This window comes from Rhinopithecus roxellana, chromosome 7, assembly GCF_007565055.1.
Source record: "Rhinopithecus roxellana isolate Shanxi Qingling chromosome 7, ASM756505v1, whole genome shotgun sequence".
In the NCBI taxonomy this organism is placed as follows: domain Eukaryota; kingdom Metazoa; phylum Chordata; class Mammalia; order Primates; family Cercopithecidae; genus Rhinopithecus; species Rhinopithecus roxellana.
In genome coordinates, this window is record NC_044555.1 from 45,729,348 (window position 1) to 45,742,290 (window position 12,943).

Consider the following 12,943-nt stretch of genomic DNA (forward strand, 5'->3'; position numbering starts at 1 on the left):
AATTTTTTTCTATCAGTTTGTTTCAGGTAATAAATCATTTTGAACATCATTTTCTGCTCTCTTTGTTTCTTCAATGATCTTTATTGAAATGATCATTTTCTTTAAGAAACCAAAAATGTCTGTGATCTAAGGCCATATGAAGCCTAGAAAGAAGGCACCATGCATTCATATAATTCTGGAGAAAAATGAAGAGCTGAGAAATCGAGTGAAGTTTTCAGCAGCTTCTGTACCATATTCTACTTTTAAATAGTACTAGGTTTCCCTAGTGTATATGTTATGTCATATAAATATTTAGTACTTTGGAAGGGACAAATGGGTCAGGGGGACTATTTAGTGAATTATTGTTACTCTGCATGGAATGTTTGTCAAATGACTAAAAAGAAAAGAACTTAGCTCTTTTTCAGTAAGAAGTAAATCACTGACAACTTGGTTGGAAAATTTATTTATGTTTCAAATGAACACACTGTGTGCCTGTTTAAAAAAATAATCTCCAGGAATTTGTCTAATCATTAGCTTTAGAACTAGAGTAAAGAATGTTTCATGTGTCCGTGTGAAGAGATCACCAAACAGGCTTTGTGTGAGCAACATGGCTGTTTATTTCACCTGGATGCAGGCGGACTGAGTCCAAAAAAGGAATCAGCAAAGGGTGGGATTATCATTGGTTCTTATAGGTTTGGGGATAGGCGGTGAAGTTAAGATCAATGTTTTGGGGAAGGGGGTGGATCTCACAAAGTACATTCTCAAGGGTGGGGAGAATGATAAAGAACCTTCTTAAGGGTGGGGGAGATTACAAAGTACATTGATCAGTTAGGGTGGGGCAGAAACAAATCACAGTGGTGGAATGTCAGCAGTTAAGGCTATTTTCACTTCTGTGGATCTTCAGTTGCTTCAGGCCATCTGGATGTATACCTGCAGGTCACAGGGATATGATGGCTTAGCTTGGGCTCAGAGGCCTGACAAAGGATATGTTGCATTTTCTCCTTCTTAACATAAATTACATAGCACATTGCTAAATTAATCATCAAATTTTCAGTTAGAGATTATTTTAACTTTCAACAATGGTTCAATCTCCTTTCCCTTTATCAAAATTAAAATGTTTTGATGAGCTCACATTTTAGTGGGAGAGATAAAAATGGAAACACAATTACAAAAGATAAATAGTAGATGCAATTTTTAAGAGCACTGAAAATAGATGGTTCACCTTTTGTGTATGCATTTTTTTTTTTTTTTTTTTGACATGGTCTTACTTTTTCTCCCAGACTGCAGTGCAGTGATGTGATCACGGCTCACTGCAACTTCTGCCTCCCTGGTTCAAGCAATTGTCCTGCCTCAGCCTCTCAAGCGCGTTCCACCATGCCCAACTAATTTATGTATTTTTTTTAGTAGAGAGGGGGTTTCATCATGTTGGTCAGGCTGGTCTCAAACTCCTGACCTCAGGTGACCCACCTGTCTTGGCCTACAAAGTGCTGAAATTACAGGCGTGAACAACCGCACCCGGCCTGTTCACCACTGATGGAAGAACAACATGAACAAATGAACAGTAGCAGGGAAATATGGGCTGTGTTCAATTTAACAGTGCATTGGAATGCAGGAATTGAGGGAACGAAAGAGGAAGAATCAGAGGAAATTGAACATTATGAAAAATAGTATAGACATGACACTTTTAGGGAGATGGTTAAAAAAATACAAAACTGGTAAGGATGCTTCATGATCTCAATGTAGCAGACTACTCTATTTGTTTCATACTGAGAGACAGGACTAGCTGGACTTCCTAGGCCAACTAAAAATCCTTAAGCCTAGCTGGGAAGGTGACCGAGTTCACCTTGAAACTTGGGTCTTGCAACTTAGTTTATATCCTACCAATCAGAGAGCTCACTAAAATACTAATTAGGCAAGAACAAGAGGTAAAAAAAATAGCCAATCATCTATAGCCTGAGAGCACAGCGGGAGGGACAATGATCGGGATATAAACCCAGGCATTCCAGCCAGCAACGGCACCCAATTTGGGTCCTCTCCCTTTGTTTGCGAGCTCTGTTTTCATGCTGTTTCACTCTATTAAATCTTGAAACTGCACTCTTCTGGTTCGTGTTTGTTACGGCTTGAGCTGACCTTTTGCTGGCCATTTGCCAGCAAATGTTAATATTGATCAATTGTACATTTCAAAATAGCTAGAAAATAATAATTGGAATGTTCCTAGTGTAAAGGAAAGATAAATACTTAAGGTGATAAATATTCCAATTATCCTAATTTGATTATTTAAATGCATGAAATTTTCACATGTACCCCCAAAATATGTATATCTGATATGTATCGATAAAAAATAAATTTAAAACGTCTGAAAATAATTTTTCTTGATATCTGCACCTCCATGTTTATTGCAGCTCTATTTACAACAGCCAATACATGAAAGCAAACTTAGTGTCTTTCAACAGATACACTTATTAAAAATATGGTAAATATATATATATAATACACACACACACACACACACACACACACACACACACACACACACATACACACAATGGAATATTATTCAGCCACAACAAAGAATGAAATCCTGTTATTTGAAGCAACATGGATGAAACTGGAAATCACATATATAATTGAAATAAGCCAAACACAGAAAGCCAAATATCACATGCTCCCACTCATGTGGAAGCTAAAAACATTTATCTCATGAATGTAGAGAGTAGAATGATGGTTACCAGAGGTGGAGAAGTGTGAGAGGAGGGAGTTGAAGAGATATTGGTTAATGAATACAAAACTATAGTTAGAGAAAAAACATTACAGTGTTTGATAGCACTGTACATTGACTATAGCTAAGAATAATTGATTTTATATTTCAAAATAGGAGGAAGAGAAGATTTGGAATGTATCCAACACAAAGAAATGATAAATCCTCCAGGTGATGGCTATTCTAATTATTTGATATGATTTGATTATTACAAATTGTATGTATGTATCAAAATATAACATGTATCCCATAAACATGTACAATTACGTATCAATAAAAATCATGAAAAAGAAAATGTAGATTTTTTAAAAAGAATTTCATATAAGTGAAATCATATAGTATACACATACTTTTGCACTTGACTTTTTTTTTCACTCAGCCAAATGTTTCTGAGATTCATTCATAGTTTGGTTTGGATCAGCAGTAGTTTCCTTTTTACTACTAAATTGTATTCCATTTCTTGGTTATATTACAATCTGTTGGTTCATTCACCTATTGCATTAGTCAATTTCCACACTGCTATAAGGAACTACTTGAGACTGGGCAATTTATGAAGAAAAGAGTTTTAACGGACTTACAGTTTAACAGGTTTAACAGGAAGTATGACTGAAAGACCTCAGGAAACTTACAATCATGGCAGAAGGTGAAGGGGAAGCAAGCACCTTCTTCATATGGTGGCAGGAGAGAGCGAGCGAGTGGGGAAGTGCCACCTACTTTTAAACCATCAGATCTCGAGAACTCACTCACTATCACGGGAAAAGCATGGGGGAAATTCCATACCCATGTTCCAATCACTTCCCACCAGGCCCTTCCCCTAACATTGGGAATTACAATTCAACATGAGATTTGGGTGGGGACACAGAGCCAACCCATATCACCTATGGATTGATATTTGCTTTCATATCTATTGTGACTAAAATTACTATGAAGAGTCATGTACAATTGTTTATATAGACATATCTTTTCTTATGTTTTTGATAAATATGTTAGGGTGAAATCATTGAGATTTATGGCAAGTTCATTTTTAACCTTATAAGAATCTGCCAGGTGCGTTAAAAACTGTTTCTACCACTATGCATTCCCACTAGTAGTTTAAGAGAATTCCAGGAATTCAATAATCCTGTCAACATTTGGGGGTGTCAGACTCTTCTTTAACCATTGTAACATATGTATGGTTGTATTTTGGTGTGGCTTTTTTTTTTATATTTTACTTTTCCTTGATGATTAATTGTGTTGTGCATTTTGGGGGGCTTATTGGAATTTTTATATCTTCTTTTGTGAAGTTTTTTTTTTTAAAAAAAGTATTTACTTTTTAAAGTTGCATTATCTTTCTGTTAAGTTATAACCTTCTTTTGTATGTTGTGAATATAATTTCTTTGTCAGACAGATAAATTGTAAATATTTTTTCAATGTTTGCCTTGGATTTTCATTTTCTTAATAATGATTGAGTTATATACATTTTGAAGAAATTCAACGTAAATTTTTTTTGTTAGTGTGTTTTGTGATATGTCTAAGAAGTTATATCATACCCTAATATAGTTTGGCTTTGTTCTTATCCAAATCTCATCTAGAATTCCCACATGTTGTGGGAGGGACCTGGTGGGAGGTAATTGAATCACGGGGGCAGGTCCTTCCCATGCTGTTCTCGTGATACTGAATCAAGCTCACAAGATCTGATGGCTTTATAGGGCAGAGTTTCCCTGAACAAGCTCTCTTTTTGCCTGCTGCAGTTCACGTAAGATGTGACTTGTTCTTCCTAGCCTTCCGCCACGATTGTGAGGCTTCCCCAGTCACGTGAAACTGTAAGTTCAATCAAGCCTCTTTCTTTTGTGAATTGCCCAGTTTGAGGTATGTCTTTATCAGCATCATGAAGACAGACGAATACATACCCAAAAATTGTAACAATTTTTTTCTATACTTTCTTCTATAAATTAGATCTATGATCCATTTTCAAAGTAATTTTTTTTTTTTTTTTTTTTTTTTTTTTTTTTTTTTTTTTTTTTTTTTTTTTTGCAGATTTGGAGGAATGGGTCAAGGTTCATTTTTTTTTCTATTTGAATATGAAGTTGTTAGAACATGGCTTGTTGAAAGATTATTCCTTCTGTATTAAGTAAGTTTGGTAACTTTCTGTAAAATAAGTTGATCTTATATGTGTGGTCTATTTCTGGATTTTGATCTTGTCTCATAGGTCCATATGTTTACCATTATACACATACTATATTTTCTTGATTACTATAGCTTTATGATAAATGTTGGAATCAGGCAAAGTTCTCTTTTTTGTTTTTCAAAATTGTTTTGACTATTCTTTATCCTTTACATACACATATACATTTTAGAATCAGGAAGCAGGGGCATGGGCTGAAAAACTACCTTTTAGGTACTGTGCTCACTACCTGAGTGATGAAGTCTACACCCTAAACCTCAGCATCAATCAATATACCAATGTAACAAACCTGCACATGTATCCCCTGTATCTAAAATAAGACTTGAAATTATATTAAAAAATTATTTTCAGCACAAATGTCTATTGGAATTATGATTGAGATTATGTTTGCTATTTATATTTATTTTTAAGAAAATTTATATCATAAGAACTTCGAGGCTTCCTACATTTAAATTGAGTATCTCTTCATTCATTTGTATATTATTTAACTTCTCTAAGCAGTGATTTTAAAATGTCAATGTATGATCTTAGATCTCTTTTGTCTAAATATTTTATCTTTCTGATGTTCTTATAAATGATTCATGTTATTTAAATTTTCAAATATGAATTGTTTATAGAAATATAATAAATGTTTATAATACTATTTGTTTCCTATGACTTTGCTAAACTCTAAACTCAATTATTAAATTTAGTAACTTTTTGTGGATTGCTTAATATTTTTCTAAAGACATGATTATGTTTGTGAATAAGCTTTACCACAAATATGTTTTATATTATTTTCTTGAATCATTGTATAATAGTCTCCAAAAATTCCAGTGTCATGTTAAATAGGAATGATGAGAATACACAACTTCGTCTTATTCAGATCATCAGTAAAATAGTCTTTCATCATTAAGTATCAACATAACTTTGTGTCTTATGTGAATGATCTTTATCAGATTGAGTAAATCCCCTTGTACGCCTAGTTTGCTTAGTGTGAATCATAAATGGGTATTAATTTAATCTAACAAGTTTTCTTCATCTCTGATGTTCATGTAACATTTATTTTGCAGTTAACATAATGAATTATACTTTATTGATAAGAAATTGACATAAAAATAAGACATATTTGTTTTCTCCAGGCCCTACTGAAGTTTGGTTGACAAAAATTATATATATTTAAAGTTTACAACATGATGCACACATTGTATATGATTTTCACCATAAAGTTAACATATTCATCGCTACTCATAGTTACCATGTTTTAGCGGTGAGAACACTTAGAATCTAGTTTCTTATCAGATTTTAAGTACACAATATACTGTTATTAATATAGTCACCAGGCTGTATATCAGGTCTCCAGAACTTATTTATCTTATAAGTGAAAGTTTGTGCCCTTTGATAAATATTACCCCTTTTCTCCCACCTCCCAGACCCTGGTAACCACCATTATTCTCTCTGTTACTATGAGTTAAATTTCGCTTTAGGTTTCACAGTAAGTGAGTTAATTTAGTATTTGTCTTTCTGTATCTGCTTTTTGTGTGTGTGTGTCTGTGTATGCATCTGTCACATTTTCTTTATCCATTCATCTGTTGATGAACACTTAGGATATTTTCATATTGTGGTTATCGGGAATAATGCTACAATGAACAGCAAAGTGAAAATATTTCTTCAGGAAAGTGACTTTTTAAAATATATACACGGAAGTGGGATGGCTGGATCATATGAAGTTCTATTTTCCATTTTCTGAAATGCACCCATACTGATTTTCATAATGACTAATTTACATTCCCAACAACAGTGCTCAGGGTTCCCTTTATTCCATGTTTTCTGAAACACTTGCTATATTTTGACTTTTGGGTAATATATTTCCTACCAGGTGTGAAATGACATCCACTGGGATTTGGATTTGCATTTCCCTGATGATTATTGATGATGAGTAACTTTTCATACAGCTGTTGGCCATATTTATGTCTTCTTTGGGAAAGTGTCTATTTAGATGCTTTGCCCAATGTTTAATCAGATTATTTGATTTTTTGCTATGGAGTTATGTGAATTCCTTATATATTTTGAATATTGACCTCTTATCAGATATACAGTTCACAAACACTTTTTTCTCAATACATCCTATGCCTTTTCATTTTGGTGATTGATTTTGACTGTGCAGAAGGATTTCAATTTCCACATGTCTATTTTTACTTTTGCTGCACATGATTTTGGTTTTCTACCCAAATATATGTATATATACAAACACACACACACACACACACACACACACACACACACACACACACATATATATATATATATATATATATCTCTCTCTAAGGCAAATGTCAAATATCAGGGAGCTTTTTCTTGAGTTTTGTTCTAGGAGTTTTATGGTTTCATGTCTTAGTTTAAATTTTTAGTTCATTTTGAGTTGAATGTTGTGTACGGTGTAAGACGTGTCCCATTTCATTACTTTGTATATGATTATCCTGTTTTCCCAACACCATTTATTGAAGAGACAGTTTTATCCCCATTGTGTCATACAGATTTTCTTGTGAAAAATTACTTTATCATATAAGTTTATATTTACTTATAGGTTGTCTATTGTGTTCCATTAGTTGATGAGTCTGCTTTTATGCCAAGGCTGTGTTATTTTGATTACTACAGATTTGTAGTGTAATTTAATACAGATGGTTTCATTCACTCAGCTTTTTTTCCCTCAGTATTCCTTTGGCTATTTGGGTTGTTTGGAGGTTCCATGTGAATTTTAAAATTGTTTTTTTCTATTTCTGTGTGAAATATCAGTGGACTATTGATAGGGATTGTGTTGAACCTGGAGATCATTTTAGGTAGTATGAACATTTTAATAATATTGAGTTTTCCCATCCATGAACACAACATATCTTTCCAATTATTTGTGCCTTCAACTACTTTCATCAATATTTTGTAGATTTCAGTGTACAGCTCTTTAATCTTCTTGATTAAACTTGTTTCTAAGTATATTATTCTTTTGATACTATTATAAATTGGATAAGTTTCTTGATTTCTTTTCAAATAGGTTGTAATTTGTGTAAAGAAATGCAACGAAATGACCGAGTTTGAGAGGGGCTTCTAGATGTCTGATTAAAGGCATCTCCTGCACACTTTCTCCACTACAAATAACCAAAACAGTGAGCAGATAATCATCTAAGATAGCATGCTAAAATTCAAAAAAAGAAGTAACAGGAAATACCCAAAGCAAAGAAGAGAGAGGAGAGGTGAAACAGTCTGAGACACTCCTCAGGGTAGGGAAAAGGTAAGTGAGATTTCCCCCAGTGGTCCAAATTCTTGCCACAAAAGCTTACAATTCTAACCATGGGAAAACCACTTGATCCTTGTGGGCCCTGAGACAGACATAGGGAGCTCCGTGGAACCGGAATAAAGGCATTGGTCTAGAGATAGAGCTCATACTGTTTCCCACAAACTACTATGTTCTTACTAGTGGCAACACGGCACTATTGTAAGAGCCCAGCCTAGACCATAATGTGTCCTACTCAGCAACTGAGGCCGAGGTAAGAGCTATGGGGTGCATTCTCACCAGCCCCAACAGAAGAGTAGCTGTGCATACTCATGCACCCTGAGGACAAATTTCACTACTCACAACAGCTGCAGCAGAAGACTCCTGTGGGCCAAGGCACAAATAAAGTCTGTGCCCCTCAGATGCCTGCCTATAGCTGCTCTCAGGGAAAGCAACCCTACACTCTACAGTAGCAGGGTCGCAGTGCAACTATTGTTTCCTCCACTGTAGCATTCCACCAGCAGGGCTCACCTTCTCCTGCATACCACAGTCAGCATTTATGTACACTATTGGAGTGCCTGAGGGCACAGCTTGGATCGAGTTCACCCCACACTACCTGAGCACAACATACAGGGCACAGAAGGTTGCTCAACCTCATCCACTACCAATGTCACCTGAACATTTTTTTCTGGGTTTAAAGTCATGCTCAGTCAACTCACTGCAACCACCACACTGATGCCTCCCCACCACACACACCACTTGCGGGTCTGTGTACCAGACCACTCAACTTGTTGCAGCCACTGCCAATACCAGTGAAGACAACTTCGGTTTCAGGGGGTTGTCTTACCACTGCAACTGCCCTCAGCCACACCACACCCACTGGCCGTGAGTTCAAAAACCCACCTGCACATCTGTACCAGCACTGGCATTTCTGGTACCCAAGCAAGCCACTTGAAGGCCCAATAATCAGCCTGCTTAGATTAGCTAACACTGGTGTCAGCATATGTTGCCCAGGGTCTGAAGGACAGTCACACTTAGCCCACCACTGCCAACACTGGAGACTGAACACCGGCTTACTTGGCATCATAGTCCCCAGCAAAACTTTACTACAAGTCTTCCCTAATAAATGCTCCCTAATCCAACAAAGAAATCACAGACACCACTGACACTGACTACAGCAAAAGCAAATCATACACAGGCTACACTGCTGCAGGAACTCAAAATCAAAGCCAGTGGGCCCTTGCCAATCAACACCATAGACATATATTCAGGAAAAACTCCTTTTCCATGAAAGCAAATTCAAAAATCTCAAAGAAGTGAGTTACAGAAGATGCAAGGATATCAGTGTAAGAACACAGGAAACATAAAGATCAAAGAAATACGTCACCTCTAAAGTAACACAATAATTCTACAACAACAGATACAAATAAAAAAAAAATGCACAAATTCCCCTCAAAAAAGAAATCAGAATTTTCATTATGAAGATCAGTGAGACACAAAATAATTCTGAATAACAATATCAAGAAGTCAGAAGAAAACTCAGGATATGAATGAAAAATTTATCAAAGATACATGTATTACCAATAAGAAAAGAAATCCTGACAGAAGACCGGTGATTTCTGCATTTTCAACTGAGGTACTGGGGTCATCTCACTAGGGAGTGCCAGACAATCAGTGCTGGTCAGCTGATGCAGCCTGACCAGCGAGAGCTGAAGCAGGGCGAGGCATCGCCTCACCTGGAAGTGCAAGGGGGAAGGGAATCCGTTTTCCTAGCCAGGGGAACTGAGACACACAACACCTGGAAAATCGGGTAACTCCCACCCCAATACGGCGCTTAAAGCAAAGAGGCACACCAGGAGAATATATCCCACGCCTGGCCGGGAGAGTCCCACGCCCACGGAGCCTCCCTAACTGCTAACACAGCAGTCTGCTGCGATCTATCGCAAGGCAGCAGCGAGGCTGGGGGAGGGGCGCCCGCCATTGCTGAGGCTTAAGTAGGTAAACAAAGCCGCTGGGAAGCTCGAATTGGGTGGAGCTCACAGCAGCTTAAGGAAGCCTGCTTGTCTCTGTAGACTCCACCTCTGGGGACAGCGCACAGCTGAAGACCAACAGGGGAAACAGCGGGGGCCGGTGCAGACGCGAACGACTCTGTCTGACAGCTTTGGGGAGAGCTGTGGATCTCCCACCTCGGAGGTTGAGATCTGAGAACGGACAGACTGCCTGCTCAGGTGTGTCCCTGACCCCTGAGTAGCCTAGCTGGGAGAAATCCCCCACTAGGGGCAGTCTGACACCCCACACCTCACAGGGTGGAGTACACCCCTGAGAGGAAACTTCCAAAGGAAGAATCAGACAGGTACACTCGCTGTTCAGCAATATTCTATCTTCGGCAACGTCTGCTGCTGATACCCAGGCAAACAGGGTCTGGAGTGGACCTCAAGCAATCTCCAACAGACCAACAGACAGTCCTTCTGACTGTCAGAAGGAAAACTATCAAACAGGAAGGACACCTATACCAAAACCCCATCAGTACGTCACCACCATCAAAGACCAGAGACAGATAAAACCACAAAGATGGGGAAGAAGCAGGGCAGAAAAGCTGGAAATTCAAAAAATAAGAGCCCATATCCCCCTGCAAAGGAGCGCAGCCCATCGCCAGCAATGGATCAAAGCTGGTCAGAGAATGACTTGGACGAGAGGAGAGAAGAAGGCTTCAGTCCATCAAACTTCTCAGAGCTAAAGGAGGAATTACGTACCCAGCGCAAAGAAACTAAAAATCTTGAAAAAAGAGTGGAAGAATTGACAGCTAGACTAATTAATGCAGAGAAGATCATAAACGAAATGACAGAGATGAAAACCATGACACGAGAAATACGTGACAAATGCACAAGCTTCAGTAACCAACTCGATCAACTGGAAGAAAGAGTATCAGCGATTGAAGATCAAATGAATGAAATGAAGCGAGAAGAGAAACCAAAAGAAAAAAGAAGAAAAAGAAATGAGCAAAGCCTGCAAGAAGTATGGGATTACGTAAAAAGACCAAATCGACGTCTGATTGGGGTGCCTGAAAGTGAGGGGGAAAATGGAACCAAGCTGGAAAACACTCTTCAGGATATCATCCAGGAGAACTTCCCCAACCTAGTAGGGCAGGCCAACATTCAAATTCAGGAAATACAGAGAACGCCACAAAGATACTCCTCCAGAAGAGCAACTCCAAGACACATAATTGCCAGATTCACCAAAGTTGAAATGAAGGAAAAAATCTTAAGGGCAGCCAGAGAGAAAGGTCGGGTTACCCACAAAGGGAAGCCCATCAGACTAACAGCAGATCTCTCGGCAGAAACTCTACAAGCCAGAAGAGAGTGGGCGCCAATATTCAACGTTCTTAAAGAAAAGAATTTTAAACCCAGAATTTCATATCCAGCCAAACTAAGTTTCATAAGTGAAGGAGAAATAAAATCCTTTACAGATAAGCAAATGCTTAGAGATTTTGTCACCACCAGGCCTGCCTTACAAGAGACCCTGAAGGAAGCCCTAAACATGGAAAGGAACAACCGGTACCAGCCATTGCAAAAACATGCCAAAATGTAAAGACCATCGAGGCTAGGAAGAAACTGCATCAACTAACGAGCAAAATAACCAGTTAATATCATAATGGCAGGATCAAGTTCACACACAACAATATTAACCTTAAATGTTAATGGACTAAATGCTCCAATTAAAAGACACAGACTGGCAAACTGGATCAAGGGTCAAGACCCATCAGTCTGCTGTATTCAGGAGACCCATCTCACATGCAGAGACATACATAGGCTCAAAATAAAGGGATGGAGGAAGATTTACCAAGCAAATGGAGAAAAAAAAAAAGCAGGGGTTGCAATCCTTGTCTCTGATAAAACAGACGTTAAACTATCAAAGATCAAAAGAGACAAAGAAGGCCATTACATAATGGTAAAGGGATCAATTCAACAGGAAGAGCTAACTCTCCTAAATATATATGCACCCAATACAGGAGCACCCAGATTCATAAAGCAAGTCTTTAGAGACTTACAAAGAGACTTAGACTCCCATACAATAATAATGGGAGACTTTAACACTCCACTGTCAACATTAGACAGATCAACGAGACAGAAAGTTAACAAGGATATCCAGGAATTGAACTCATCTCTGCACCAAGCGGACCTAATAGACATCTACAGAACTCTCCACCCCAAATCAACAGAATATACATTCTTCTCAGCACCACATTGCACTTATTCCAAAATTGACCACAAAATTGGAAGTAAAGCACTCCTCAGCAAATGGAAAAGAACAGAAATGATAACAAACTGTCTCTCAGACCACAGTGCAATCAAACTAGAACTCAGGACTAAGAAACTCAATTAAAACCGCTCAACTACATGGAAACTGAACAACCTGCTCCTGCATGACTACTGGGTACATAACGAAATGAAAGCGGAAATAAAGATGTTCTTTGAAACCAATGAGAACAAAGATACAACATACCAGAATCTCTGGGACACATTTAAAGCAGTGTGTAGAGGGAAATTTATAGCACTAAATGCCCACAAGAGAAAGCAGGAAAGATCTAAAATTGACACTCTAACATCACAATTAAAAGAACTAGAGAGGCAAGAGCAACCACATTCAAAAGCTAGCAGAAGGCAAGAAATAACTAAGATCAGAGCTGAACTGAAGGAGATAGAGACACAAAAAACCCTCCAAAAAATCAATGAATCCAGGAGTTGGATTTTTGAAAAGATCAACAAAATTGACAGACCGCTAGCAAGGCTAATAA